Raw genomic sequence first — 16743 nt, 5'->3', positions numbered from 1 at the left:
CTTGGTTTTACAGGATATTATAGAATATTCATAGAAAACTTCACAAATATTGCATCTCCACTCTTCAAATGACTCACCAAAGACTGCGAATTTAGTTGGAACTTTGATTGTGAGAAGGCTTTAAAAACTTTGAAAAAGAAGATCTCTAAAGTACCCATCTTAAAATGACCTAATTGCAAATTTCATTTTCATATATCAACTAATGGTTCAAACACAACTCTAGGAGTTGTGTTAGGACAAAAATACCTCACTCCTTATGCCATTTATTATACTAGTAAAAATTTAACTCCTGCACAGCTAAATTATACTGTACTCGAAAAGGCGTTTTTAGCTGTCATTCATGCCATTAATAACTTTAGACATTACATATTGGATATGAAACTTTAAATCATACATACCATTTTGCCATTAGATATTTAATGAATAAACTAGTTGCTAATGGTAGAGTAACAAGATTTTTATTACTATTACAAGAATTCAATATCACCATTCTGGACCGACCTGGAAAACAAAACACAATTGCTGACCTTTTATCTAGAATTCGAATTGATAAAAATGATACACCTATATAGGATAAGTTTCCCAATAAATATATTTTTGCAATGTCTACTAAATCACCTTGGTTTGAAGATATTTCCAATTAATTGTTTCAAGATAGTTACCCTCCTATTTGTTTTCTAGAGAAAAGAGAAGAATAATCCAAACAAGTGCATATTATTCATGGATAAATGAATAATTAGACAAGGCATGATCAGATCTCATCATTCGAAGGTGTGTAAGAGAAGATGAAATACCTGAAATACTTAAAGCATGCCATGATGAACCATGTGGAGGTCATTTTGCTCACAAAATAACTGCTTATAAAGTCCTCTTAGGATATTATTGACCTTCTCTTTTTAAGGATGCTAGGGAATATTTTAAGGAATCTACCAACAAAGTTATTGAAGGAATCCTCACCAAGAAAGTTCACTTTCATAGTAGGACTGGGAAGAAAGCCTTCTAGAAGCTTTATGCGCCTACCATACCACATGGAGAAACACTACATGACATACTCCCTATGAGCTCATTTATGGGAAGCAATTCCTATTTCTAGTTGAGATCTAGATTCATACCTACAAGACAATAGTCAATTTGGGACTTGACTTATCAGAAGCAAAAAACAAGAGAATGGGGAAACTCAATGAGCTTAATGAAATAAGGCAAGATGCTATCCAGAAGACTAGTTTAGTGTAGCAACAGAGATCTAGATGGCATGATAAATGCATCAAAAAATGAAAATTTCAGCCAGGTGACTGGGCATTACTCCTTGATTCAAAGTTCAAAAATTTCCGTGAAAATTTCAAATTCATTGGCTTGGGCCTTATGAGATTGAAAATGTTTTGGGTAATGGAGTAGTCAGAATTAGGACTATTGATGAAGAAAAATTTCCTCTCTTAGTTAATGGACATCGACTTAGGATCTATCAAAAGCCAATGAAAAACGAGGAATTTGTAAAAAAATTCCAAGACAACTCTGATTTGAAGTTGGTTAAGAAGAATTCTTCTTCTTCTCCACCTTAAAATTTTATTTTTCATATTAAAAAAATATAATAATAATAAAAAGAAAATAAATAAATAAATATGTATAAACATGAAAACCAACAATTGTTGGCATGTTTATGCAGAGAATTCAAGATGAAAACCAAGAATTCTTGGCATCTTAAATTTTCTTCGTATCCCATCTTCTAGAAATTGATCTTCTTTTATCCCTTTCTTTTCAAAGATAATAAATAGCTATAGAATTATTGATTTTTTGTAGCTCTAATGACTTTCTGCTGCCAATTTGACAAACATCTCTGATCATACAATTGAAGGAATGGTTGAATCCCTCCACTGCAAAGTACCTGGAGACAACACAAAAGGAAAACAAAGGATAACAAGTAAATAAATAAAAGGTATGCACTTATTTAATTTAATAATAGGGATCAAAACATTACATATATGAATTATAAGACATAGTTATACTGAAAAATAAAAACCATTATTTCAAAGAGTTGATCGTGTCATATCAAACCTTACATAATCCGTCATTCACTTCCAGTAATCATACTTATATCATGATCCATTGAATTGGCCACCCAAAACATAATAATGAATGATATTAACAGTTAGATTTTGCCTCATTCCATTATACCCTCACTACCTAATCTCTCATTGTTCTATCAGACACATTCTCGGCCTCTCCACTCTAAAAAGCCTACCAAGCCATCCTACCCTCTCAAACAAAACAGTTTTGAAACAGAGCTTCTCGGCCATGGGTGTGATAGTCAGAATAGAGCCAAGAGGGAAGAAATTTTTGGAGAGGTATCCATAGATAAAAGAATTATTGCAGAAGGTGTATTGTCCTTTGATGGAGTCAAAGTGGAGATATGGGGCATCAAATTCACAGTGACAGAGTCATTTATAGTCGAAGCCACTGGACTGCCACAAATTGGAGAGAAATGGTCCAAGAACAGAGGTATTGAAATAGAAGACTAGAAGGTTTTCTTGAAGAAACCAAGCATGGACACCACTATTTTCAAGAAGGGCATCCCAAGCATGACATTGAAAAGTAAGTCGAGGAACCTACTTCTAATAATTCAAGATTTTGTTTTTCTGTATTTATTATTGAATAGTCTTAGAAAGATGTCAGGAAATGTTCATAGGAGAATTTAGTTTATAGATAATACAATGTATCACCATGGTCTAGTCAAAATACTTATTGAATTTCATCTCCAAAACATAGTTGATAATTCGGAAATATTTTTAGTAAGAAATCCTTTCAGGAACAAACTCATGGGCATCCAAATAGCAGCATACCTAAGAGGGGAAGGAAAAGGAAAAATGATAAGACACAAGAATAAGAACCACAGTAGCCACATAAACTATTATAAGATGGCATCCCTCTTGCAGAAGTTTAAGAGAAAATAAATAAAAGAAATGTTAGAAGAAAGAAACCAGAAAAGAAATAGAGATTTCACCACAAGCAGAGAAGCCTAAAACAAAAAGGAAAAAACCTCAAAAGACCCCTGTCATAGGTTTAAGAAGGATTACCAGAATCAACTAAGAAAAAGAACTACCCTCAAAGAGCACATAGCATCTTAATATAGAAATAGAAGAAAACTCAAAGGCAGAAGAAGAAGATTTAGGAACTCATCCAATGGTTTCATCACCAATTGTCACATCACCTCCTTAGAGTCTAAGATGAAGAACACCAGAGATTGATATGGTGCAGTAAGAGATCTATGATTACATTGAGTCCCTGGAGGAAAGGGACATAGCAAGAACATCAATCACAATTCAAGAGGAAGAAGAAAGTTTGTTTAATGAGCCACAAGAACCTCCAGTAGTCAATATACTGAAATAAGAAATCTTCGAATTGGAGACATTAAACAGGTACTTTAAAAATGAAAATCAAGCCTTCAAAGTATAGAATGAGACTCAAATAGCTAAGAGTGACAAACTCATCTTATATCTAAGTCTGTGGTTTAATAAGAACAAGAAACTAAAGAAGAAAAGAAAGGCTTTACAGAAACATGTTATAAACTTGATATACAAGATCCTCATAAGGAAACCAAGGATGGAAATTACTCGAAAGAAAGTCAAAAAAATAAACTTATATGTACAGGCAGAAGTGTCGAAGCAAACACAGTAGTTCAAGATATCAATTTTAGAGTTTGTATGAGGACATAAAAAATCTTTAGTGTGGGGGAATGTAGAGTTCCATAACTTTTTTGTTTTGACACCCTTTTTCCTCTTTTTCATCATCACTATAAACTCAATAAAGGTAGTAAATCATAGATTTTGATAAGGTAACAAATCTTACATGTATTTTTTTTAATGTTCGTTAATGTTACTTATTGTTAAGTTAAATATTACATTAGCTATGGAATTAACATGATTATGCAACTATTTTATAAATCTGTAGCTACCTCCATGGTCCACGGGGTTCTGGTGCACCAATGAAGCGACTAAGAACATGGGTAGTTGAGGATTGATCCCCTCATGTATCTCCTCCTATTCACTCAAGCCAAATCACCAAAGAAATCACACAGTGGCACAGTGAAAGACACATGTAAACACATAACAGAAAAAGTTCGAGTGCATCACGTTTTCTCAATTTGCTTTCCAAATAGAAAATTGATGAAATAATGCTTTTCTTGTCTAGTTTCATATTTGAATTAGGATTGGATAATAGACCTATAGGTGTAGAAGTCTCAAACTGTTGAGCACACATCTTATATAAGTATCTATCCTCTGTAAATGATATCAGGGAGGAAGTATTACTTAATCGTTTAAGAATTGTGAAATAGACCTTTCTTCATATTAATTTGAAGTTACCTTTCTGTGATTCAATGTGTATGTGAGTGTGAATTACACCTACTGGATGCAGAGGGCCCCTCTAGACAGTCAAGGTTTTTAGTTTAGTTTCATTTCGTTGCTTTATGATTGTTTTCATTCAATTGCTTTATGTTATTACTACATTGTAGTTTAGTTACTTCGTTGTTTTCATTATTTCGCATAACTCAGTTATTTCATTTATCATTTTGTATTTCATTTATGCTTATAGTCATTTAATAGTTTAGCCCTTCAAATTTTTTCGCTTGATTACAGTTAGTATTTTCATGCTTTTTAGAATTAGAATTTGTATCACTTCTCAGCTTGTAATTAAATATTTCTTTCATGCTCTTTAAAATCAAAATTTGTATATATATATATATATATATATATATATATATATATATATATATATATCTAGATATTGTAGACATACTTCTCAAGAATCATTAGAATAACTTGAATTTTAGTACTATGTTTCACAGCAGCAAGGTAATTAAATAGATTCATAATTTTAGGATGAATAACATAAGATGTTTTAGAATGATACTCAATTAGATATGATTTGGTAGATTAATCTAATAGTAGCTTAAATCCCATTCATTCTAAAAATATCTTAACTTCCATGTATTAATTTGTAGAAATCTAACCCTAATAACAATCTATATAACAATGAAAATCTCAAAACAAACATAACCATCATCTTACTGAAAGAAAGAATAGGCTTCTAGCATATATAGTGCACTTGCACTTTATAAGTTTACCAAATCCGGTCGATACTTTATGCTTGCAATTTAAGAACATTAAATTGACCAAATAGGCTTCCTACTAGGCTCTAGAATTGCACAGTCTAGCCAGGTAGCCCTCCCTTAGAAAATTGTGCAATCCAGCTCAACACTAGGCTACAACCCATAAATTGTGCAATTTTGGGAGGCAGTGACCTGTTGACCCCATAAATTATGCAATGCCTGAGGGACAACCAACCCTACTCAGCCCAAAAACTACACAGATCCCTTTCCTAGGCTTTTAGACTACTGCATGTGCGTTCAGGTTGACCAGTTCACTCCGGGACTAAGAAATTCTTATTTGCGTGCATGGGCTGCTTTTTCTTGAAATAGAAAAAATCAACATGCAAAAATCATCCCTAAATTTTAGGGATATATTTTTAGCAGCTGGAGGTTACATGCAAAGATCATTGTAGAAAATTCCCTCCAAGTGTCACTTCTTCCTAGACTTGTGGGACACGCGCCATAAGCCTCAAAATTATTTATTCGAAATTGCAAAGCTCATTCCTCACATTGAATTTGGAGCTATGACATCCCACAACACATCTAGGAGTCTTCAGCACATTTAGCTTAGTTTTTTCTGGGTAAGTCTGCTTTTCATGTCATTTGTTGCTTTTCTGTCGCTTTTCATATTTCGCTTTGTATGAATGTTGTTTACTTGGTTTTTTTGAATACATGTTGTCGTTTTAATGTATATTAGCTTGTAGAAGCACCGTTTTAGTTTTTGTTTTCATCTCGCTGTTGTCGCATGCATGACAATGTTTTGCACTAACGGTCGTCATTGCAGTGACTTGTTTCACAGACATGCATGTATTCCCATTTTTTGAATCCTGAATTCACTATTTGCATGTATGATCATTCACTCTTTCTTACACTCAGTCTTGCAATGCATTCAAACCCCTTCATGTTTTCAGTTGCCCATCGGTGGGTCTAGGCTGCCTTGGCCTAGACCTTACCTTATCGGGATAGAAATGTGCATTTCTGGAAGTGAAGGCTCTGTCTTCCCTCCAGAAACTATGTAATATTATCCAACATTAACCTCCAGGCTTTCATTGCACAATGCTAGGAGGGAGTGCCCTATTGATCGAGAAAATTACGCAATGCAGTCTCTAGGCATGCATGTCTTGTTGACTAAAATTGTGCATTGCACAGTTTCAGCCCCAAGCAGGTAGACCAAACTATTCATTGTGCAGTTTGAGTAATATGTCAACCTCTTGATAGCCTATGCTATGCCTTGTGTAGTTCTAGTAGTCAATCTCCCAACCTCCTGGTGAAAATTGTGTAATCTTTACTACCAGTCACCTAGGTATGTTGCATATCAGTCCTCAGATTTGTTTTGGCTTTCAACTGAAAAAAATATTTTCATGAGTGTCGATATGTCTCCCGAGATAGTAGGTGTTCATCCATCTCTTAGCAGTATAGGTACAATGGTTTCCAAGAGAGCAGGGTCAAAGGACACTGTTGGAAGTGAAACTAGAGATGCAGTTGAACAAGTGTCTATGGGCCCACCCGTTTATGAACACGCCAAGTTGGTCATAGATAGAGACATCAATATGAAATGGAAAGACATAAATGATACATTCTCAGTCACATTTGAGGAATATCTAGAAGACCACAGGGTTTATGTCAACATCCACAAATCTGACTTGTACTGGATTGCCTACAAGTATCCTGCATTTCCATGCACAGACATGATACGATGGATTGTCTTGCACACTTATCATGAGATGATGATGTTGGGTAGTGTTAATGGGATAGAGCTTTCTACCTTTAGGGTGAAGGACTATCAGGAGATGTATCACTTGCCACATCTGGTGATCTATGGAAAAACCCTTCATCATACGCAACAACACAAACTCTAGAGATATCTTGAAGACTTGGATGGAAGAGCCAGGTAAGTTCAAGACAACACCCAATCTAGTTTACAAGACAAAGATACTGTGGAAGGCATATCAGTAGTTGGTCATCTTTGCATGCCGCTTATACCGCCAAGATCGCACAAAAACCTTCGCATAAATATGGGTGATGGCGTTGGACCAACTAGCTAGCGAATGAAGGCCATGCAATTGGTCCGACATGTTGGCTCTCAGGTTGAAGGAACAGGTAATAGAAGCCCAAAATCCACCCAAAGTTCATTACAATGAGATATGCATGTCTACTTATATTCTGAATGCAATATGTGTCGGTTAACGGTTCCCAGGTTTGAAGTGGGCATCAAAACCTTCGGAAGCCTCTGTGCATACTTATTGCAGATTATTCTCTGAATCTAACTTCCGTGGAGTCATCACACAGTTGTCAAACCAATTTGTCACCCTAATGTACAAAATGATATTTGAGTAGGATCCACCTTGCATGTCACAAGCAGCAAGGCATTGATCGACCTAGTAGATTGGTATGCCTCACCCCTTGGCACCTTCATATGAATTTACAACAAGGAGAAGCCTTCGCATGTTTTACCAAAGTTTTCCATGGACAAGCTGGCCACGCAGGAAGTGTCGTATCACATCTTGACATGGTTGTCAACTAGATTGCACAGGAAGAAGAAGGAACCTTGGCCCACCCTTCCTTTGTGGATCGGGTTGTATGAGACAGACAATTTGAAGCATGCTAATGCTGAGATAGAAAAGTTATAAAGATTCACTTTTGGCACCATAAGTTTCAATTTGTATGACCCGCATTGCGTTCTAAAGGACCACTGTGTGAGAGTGAAATTTTCTTGGGTCCATGAGGCATGTCGTTGGCCTAAGGAAGACCCATGGAGATACTGTCACATCTTCTCCAGGCTCAATGAACCAATCAGCATAGCTATGGAATGGTTAGCAAAGTGGCATGAAGCAACATCTCAGAGAGCACCATCATCAACAACAACACAAGGTAGCATACCTGTGCATGACAAAGGCAAGAGAAAGGTTGTCAACATCACAGAGGTAGAACAAAGCTGCAATTTCAAAGTAGATCCACTCATGATGAAAGCAGCTTTGGAGATTGAGGCTAAGAGTAATGTGCAAAGGAAAAGAGATAAATGGAGGATGGAGGAAAAAAAAAGGAGTTGCAAGAGTTGAAGCAACAACTCTAGGAAGAACATGAGCTACATAGAAGAGAGAAGGGAGCCTAGCAAGGATAGACACAGTAGGAGGGACAAATTGATGAAATTATGTCCATACAGGTTATAGACTCATCTGAGTATCTAGCACAGAGCAGACAGGGTGAGCAGTCGCAGGAGGAGGACTTAGCTCAATAAATTGAACATATTCTAGAGAAGATGGATATGGATGTAATGTATCCAGAGTCCGAGTAGGATATTGACGTCATGCCTTATAACAAAGAGGTCACCCCACTGGATTTACCACATCCAAAAGTAGAGCATGTGGCAAGTGATCAAGGAGACATAAATATGCTTGAAGACAATCCAGAAGCGGAGATGCACAACATATCTTGCGACGAGTCACAATACAAAGTTGTGCAGTCACGTAGAGTGTCTACTCCAGATGTCAACACATCTCCTACATAGTTTGAAGAAAAAGTGATAGTATCCAATGTGTGCAACCATCCAGTAGCATTGGTTGATGCTACCAAATCATATGACGAAGCCACCAGCTTTAGTGTTCAATTCTTGATAGGAGAAAATGAGCGAATGGCTAAGCAATTAAAAGTGGCTAAGCAAGGAGGAGAACATGTTACATCATCCGCTAGAGCATAATTGAAGAGATTCATACTATATGAATTACCATCCCTCAAAAAAATCATGCAGATGTTATATTCCAGATTTGGCACCGTGCATAAGGCAGTTGTCTATCTCAACAGTTCGCAGCAACGCTGTGCTAAGAGAGCACGCATCTTGTCAAATCTGCACACTACTTTTTACCACATGAAAACATGGACAATGAGATACAAAGGAGCCCGATTGCATTTGTAAAATATGATGAAGCCAAAGGCAGTAGAGTTGAAGGCACACATCCGGAGCCAGATCTGAAGCTATGAGGAACTCCCACATCTCATCGCCAGTTTGTAGGCTTCACATACACGGGTGTTCAGAAGCATGGATATCATTGTGCGCATACATACGATGCCATCTATTGGCACACTCATAGAGGCGAAGTCAAAGAACCATGTCTGAACAAAGCTGGACATGTACTTTGATGAGTTGATGCATATAACCACCAGTGCAGACTTGGAGATCGGTGCACACACTATGCATCAATATGCTGTTGGTCCAACTGCAGTCAAGACTATGATGCGCATGTTATCAAATGAGTTGGATAGAGGTGCCAAATCAGTGTACCTGGATGCAACAGAGGTGGGAGTTCACTTGTAGAAGGATGTCACCATAGAGCACACGGACACCATAACGGACTACCAAGCTTGGCATCAGTTTTTCACCATTGATCATCACAAATATGTAGAAGAGTTAGTCTTCCCATAGTTGTCTGAGTCTTAGTAGTGTCTTGCATGGCATTCTCAAGCCTATTTTGTCTCACATGGGTACATGTGCAGATTGTAATATAACATCTTGTAAAAGTGAAAGACCATGTGTCGATGGTCAAATGTAACAGTCACGTAGTAGATGAAGACTCATGAGGGTAGGTGAAGAGTCACAAAGGGGAATATCAAGGGGTCAACCCAGCCTTTTCTATTTATAGAACCTCATAACTCATTGTACAAGCTTTTGGGAGCCAAGCTTCCTATACGTGTATCTTGGAGAAAGCTTGGAGTGTATTGTAATGAGCCTTAGCTTCTCCACAATGCAGAGTTAGTATATCTCTTTGGAGGAGCAGACAACAGTGACTATAACGTTTTGTTGTTGGAACTAGTGGTTTGTCATGGTTGCATGTATAATCGGAACTTTCCCTTTCTTAATATAATGTAGCCAACACCTTTCATGCATACGTTATTATTGTATTTCAATTATCTTGGTTACTCTAATGATATATGTAGTTATTTTCTTATGCATGTATGTATGGACTCTTTCTATATATGTATGTATGAATATCATTTAGATGTGTTGTTGGTTTAACCATCACTTTGGATTGTTGATTTCCCCGCCTTCCAACTGGTGATGTATCTTTGCTTGTGTGTTCCATTCCAAGCCGTGTGTTTCCACAAGTTTCCAAGGGGCGCACTTATTCCTCTTTCCATGTCTTAGAACCCTTCATGCACCTTCCTTGGCTTTCTTCACTAGTCACACACTTGCTACCAAGAAGGACATTCTTCTTGCCTCTGCACGCAACCGCGTTCAAGGCGATACCATACAACCCACTCTTGGGACTCCTACACCAAACGATCTAAGGTCTAGTTGGGACTTCTCACTGGGGAGATCCCTTGACATGTTGGTGGGTCCAACACCATTAACAAAAATATTAAAAATTACTCACAAACTTTTAAATCAACCATTTTCTTCCTTGTCATCCAGTTTTATGTGCTGAATGAGTTCCATCTTGTTTTCTTTTCTGCAAGAAAATACTTGAAAATTAATATTCAATTTTAAATTATTTTTTTATAAGTACAAATTCAATCATGATTACATACATTTGAATCATGTTTCTGTTGAGATGGCTCCTTCTATGATGCAATTATGTCCATTTATTTGACCATCTCCTTATACACTTTTTTGGAAATTCCTATTAGCCTGTTTCATATATCAATGCGTTGATCATTTGAGATTTTCATAATATTCCTAAAAAAAGTAATAAACTACTTTTTTAATGATATATTAAAACTAAATATAACAAAATTGATATGGATAAATTAATGGTTTGTAGTAATATATAGAAATAATTTTAGAAAGTCATTTTATACAATTAGGAATATTACTTTTTGAATGATTCTTTTTTTTTGTCGTATATTTTTGCTATTGCATGTCTGACATGTGTCATTGACCATTTCTATGGAAACTCTTCCTATAGTTTAGGTATAATTTCATTATTAGGACCATTGCATTGATTTTTTTTATTGTAAATGGAAAATACATTTATGCGTTTGTTCCACTAGATCCCTCATAGTTTTGTAAAAGAAATTTCTCTCTTTCATTAACCTCCAACACCACTCCATATGAGCTAAGGACCAATTCATCATCATTTACATGTTCCATAATTTTCCTTTCTTAGAATGACATTGATATTTTCCTCCGTTGTTTCTTCCTGTAGAACATTAAACATATATGATTTAATATATTTTTTAAACATGTTATCTAATATACTTAAGTACATTATTAATGAAAAAAACTCATATTGAATACTATTTTTTCATTCACCTGCTTCATAATTCTCTAATTTTTCTATCACGATTTTACGCTCTTCTACACTTAGATTAAAAATATTCTTCTGGAACTTATTCATTTTTTTCTCTTCATGACACGCACAAACTAATACATATTATTTAACATTACATATATCTCAAACATATTAATTTTGTAAATAATTTACAAAGAGCTTTCCTTCTCTACTTTTTTTGATGTGATGTCATTGTGTCGATCAATATTTTCGTTACTTGAGACCTTCTGAGAATTTTTTTATCAAAATACAATATATACCATTCAATACGATATAAATTAGATATATTTGCAAATAAATCAAATATTTTTCACAAAAAAAAAAATGCTAACTGGTGCGTTTAACTGAATAAATGCACCAGTGCGTTTATAAGATTAATCACGTTGAGATTTTAATTACTCAACACTATCATTTAAAATTAATTTTTAAAAATAATTTTAGTTTAGGATGATGAAATTATTAATGCTAAATGCACCACACAGATTTAACAATGTTATTAGGAACAAACATGTCAATGTGTTATTTTACACCAAGAGCAACGATGAATAGACTGGGAAGAATTGAAAGTGTTATAATATATCGATGCATTGAAATACTCAATTCACCCTAGTGTGTTATATTACATAGCGAACACCATTTAACATATATCCATTTTTTAAAAGAAAGGATAGGGCTAGCAGTGCAATTTCTAATCAATGGAATGATTTAAAATTTCTATTAGGAATAGGTGCATCGTTGCATTATATTACATTAGGAGCAATGATGAAAATGATAGAAAAAATTGTGAATTATATTACACCAAGAGAAACAATGAAAATGTTAGACAAAATCCAAAGTGTTATAATATATGGTGTGTTGTGTTACTCAGGTAGCCCCTATGCATTATCTTAAATAGGGTGCACCATGAAACATATAGCCATTTCTCAAAATTGGAGAGGGCTAACGGTGCGATTTGTAAGGTTCAATGCACCACAATTATTTAACGATGCTCTTAGGAATAGGAATTTCGGTGCTTTATATTAGACCGGGAGTAGCAATGAACATAATAGAAAGAATTGAAAGTGTTATAATTTATCGATGCATTGTATTACTCATGTAGTGCTAGTGCGTGATGTTACACATGGTGCACCGAGCAACATATAACCATTTAGAAAAAAACAGAGAGAGTCGACAAGGTTTGGATCTAATTCAATAAGTGATTCCCTACTTTGTATGTCAAACACCCTATATATATTAAGTACACAGACCCATTAAATATAAAATTCCTAAATTGAAAAACACTAATCGTGAAGTGATTGGGAAAGTTAAACCCTAATGTGAAATTTTGTAGGAAGAAACAAGCGTTTAAGATAAGTATTGAATTCTTTTGTTTGTTTCCAAATTTTAATTAAATTTAAATAGGGACATAGATCGTAAAAAAATTTACTAGTAAAATCTATAGTAAAATTTGTATTATACAAGGTATTTTTTTGTTTTTTGAATTGTGAATAAATCTAGCAGAAACTGCAAAATATTTTAACAATAAACTTTAAGATTATTACAATATAGCGTTTTTAGTCAATCACCATACCTTTCAAATTTTGATAGTTCGGTGGATTGAAAATATTTTGTAGCTCTGATCTGATCTTCTCTTGCAAATGATCTCTCTTTTAATTAAGCCCTAACAAAAAATGTAAATATTTTTATTAGTAAACTAAATAATAAAATTTAAAACTTACTATGCAAGTTTTTGAGTGAATCAACATACCTTTTAGCTTTCTATCTTCTCAATAGTTCTATTGCTCCAAATTATTATGATGCGGCTACACAATGCTCTTGGTATATCTCTCTTACAAATCACTCTGTTGAAATTTTGATTAAAATACTGAAATGGTGAATAAATTACTATTTACAAAACTTTATGAAATTAGATTTTGAAAAATCAATTGCCACTCATTTTTTTAATTTAAAAAAAAAGAGATTTTTTTTATTCAATTTCTCTGAACATCAGTGCATTTGATAGTGATGAACACCAGTGTGGTTATATAAAAAGTGCACCAACATTTATGCGACTCCATATTTTTTCAATGCCCTGACATTTTTGGGGCACCATTTTTTTTCAATTCACTGACATGATTCAATTTTTTTTTATTTTACGAAATCCTAGAATGGTGCGATTAATTTTTTAATGCAACCATGTGGTATATATTTGAAAGAATACCAATATGGTTCAATTCATTTTTATTTTCTAAATTCAGGGAACAATTCCATACCTGTGTTGATTTTTATGTAAACATATCGGTTCATTTTTATGTGAAAGAAAATTGATATGATAACTTATTTTTCATTTTTTTGTAATGCCGAAAATAGGTGTGTGTGTTATTTAAAGGCCTCGATGCTCTTATTATTTAAATGGATCCATGCTATTTATTATTATTAGTTAACCAATAATGTTTAAAAGTTATCTGAAATTTTATTTTCACATAAAATTGCTGGAAATAATACTGAGAGGGGGGGTGAATCGGTATTATCAAGTCAAATATTCCTTTTCTCAAAATCAAATGATATACGCTACTTCAGTTAATTAAACCCGTGTATATACGCAACTATGCAGAAGGAAACCCGCGTATACAATGCAAACTTTTAATTTACTTTATCTTTATGATGTTGATTGTTAATCTGTGTTTGAGAATCAAATAACCAGTAACCAGAAGCAGTAAAACAAAGAAAAAAGACAATCGCACACAAGAACACAAGATATAAGGTGGAAACCTAATGTGGGTGAAAACCACCTGCTGCAATTCGTCTTTATCTTCTCTTTAATAGGAACTTATTTCTACAATTGTACTGGTGCTATCCTTTACCAGTATGCAAGCTGCAACCTGCAGAGAGCTACAACCCTCTCTCGTTTTCCAGCTTCTCCTGGAAGGGAGCTACAACCCCCTTAGCTCTTGCACTAGCCAAGATACTAGTACGTAGGTGCTGGCCTACAGAAGGCTACAACCTTCTCTTTCTTTCAGGGACCACGTGTCATGAATTTTCAGACTGGATCCACAAATAGCATCAATCAAACATCAAGAATTTCTGCATCAACCAATCACCTTTTCACCAATCAAAACTGAATCAAAATAAACACTTCTCTGACGACTGTACCTAGATCACAGTAACAGTAACCACACACCAAATCTGAACCCAGAACACTGCAGCAATAAACAGAAGCAGCTAGATCACAACTCAAAAGATATACGCTACTTTAATAACCTGAAACCTGCATACATACACTTCTGTTGCTAGAACAACCTGCGTATATGCCCCTTCGCTTCATTGAACCAGCGTGTATACGCACCTTCGCTTCACTGAACCTGCGTACATATCTATAAAGGATAATTCGCTCTTACAGATATTCAAACACTAATTAACCCAGATTATCAGACTTATAGATCAAGCAAGTGCCACATATAGCAAATCAAAATCATACAAATATACTATCATTCAAGATTAAAGATTATGACCCATCAATAGAACTTATCCTTCTCTTTGCGCTAAGGTTCCTCCTTCATTCAAATCTAGATCTGCACCATAACCAAATTACCAGTATTCCAGATCTAGCACTTTATAAGATATTCAATAATAATTCAGATGATCTTTTGCCACATGATCTCCTTCCTCTTTTATAGCTTTAGGCCTTCCACAATACCACAATCCAAAACCATAATAAATCAATACCACAGACCCAATACATGGGATCAACACTTCTGACGAGGTACCATGGTCCAAAACCATAGGTTCAAATACCAAGGACTAACTACCATGGACCAAAAGTAAGTTCTCCAACATATACGCGCTTTTCCTTGCATGAAAGTGCGTGTATACGCATACGCACCTTTGAAACATCTAACCCGCGTGTATACACATCTTCGTCTAGATGAACCTGCGTATATGTCTTTTCCTTCATTCTGAAAGCCTGCACTGAGATCTATTACCAAGGAGAGTTGCCATCAAGGACAACACCTGTGCCATAGCTCCAAACCTGTGCCATAATGGCAACAATCTCCCCCTTTGGACTTGATGGCAACCCAAAATCCTCAAATTCATTCTCCCCCTTTGTCATCAAGGGCAAATGGTTGTGCTCCCCCTGAGTACATGCTGAAATTTCTGCCCTGTTGTGCTGACCATGCTTCCCGTGACTGTAGGCAAGATCTGCAAAAGATGTTCTTCAAGAAGAACCATGACTTAAGCATCGTAAAATACCTTCCTATCACCAAAAGACTCAATACATACATTCATCACCCAACCAAGTGGGGATACATCAGAAGTTTACATATGACGACGAAGATCATTACATGTTCATCCCAGGCATAGTGGGGAAAGCAGAATAGGCCGTTACATGAACTTAAAACCATAAACGAGATACCACAAAAGTGATCCATGACGTAGAGATGAAATATGTAGAACAAGACTTATGAAAGTCACCAATAACTGATAGCAGCAGCATCTGTCAATCACCATTCAGATCAGCAACCAAGATTTCCTTCTGTTCTCCCTCTGCCTCTGTTCCACCTGAAACCAACAACAACTGTGATCTAGAACCAAAAGCTTCTAAGATAATGCCAACAATGCATTATTAGAAGATTATCTGCTCCCCCTGAACCTGTGCTGGATGGTCTCAGTCAGACCCATATCAGAATATCTTCAACCAGAGCCTGTCCCTACTGATATCCATCAAACCTCCATATACGCGACTGTCTCTGCACAAACCGGTGTATGTTCCGAGATCCTCCTCATGAAGCTCACGTACACCCATTTTTCTCTGAAACAGACAAGTTTTAACAGCAAAATGATGCATCAACTACTCCCAGCTTCTGTCTGAGGTATTCAAATGTCTCCCTAGGCAATGTTTTGGTTAGAATATCAGCAACTTGTTCCTTAGAAGGAACATACTCCAATTTGACCTTTTGTTCCAACACCTGTTCCCGGAGAAAGTGATACCTGATCGGTATGTGCCTGGTCTTTGAATGCATGAATGGGTTCTTTGAAATGCTGATTGCACTTTTATTATCACATAAGATGGATATAGGAGGTGTACAAGTGATTTGAAAGTCCTGCAAGGTTTGCATCATCCAAAGAAGTTGAGTGCAACAAGGTGCAGCAGCCACATATTCCACTTCAGTTGTAGATAAAGCAATTGAACTCTGTTTCTTGCTGAACCAAGATACTAATCTGGAACCCATAAAGAATGCACCACCACTTGTGCTCTTCCTATAATCCACGCTTCTGGCCCAATCTACATATGTATAAGCATGAAGAGTGAGATCTGTATCTCTAGGATACCATAAGCCATAGTTTTGAGTTCCT

Source organism: Pinus tabuliformis, chromosome 6, assembly GCF_031772625.1.
Source record: "Pinus tabuliformis cultivar Carrire ecotype Pingquan chromosome 6, CPIR1, whole genome shotgun sequence".
Lineage (NCBI taxonomy): Eukaryota > Viridiplantae > Streptophyta > Pinopsida > Pinales > Pinaceae > Pinus > Pinus tabuliformis.
The sequence above is the reverse complement of the archived record's forward strand: the minus strand, read 5'-3'. Positions refer to the sequence as shown.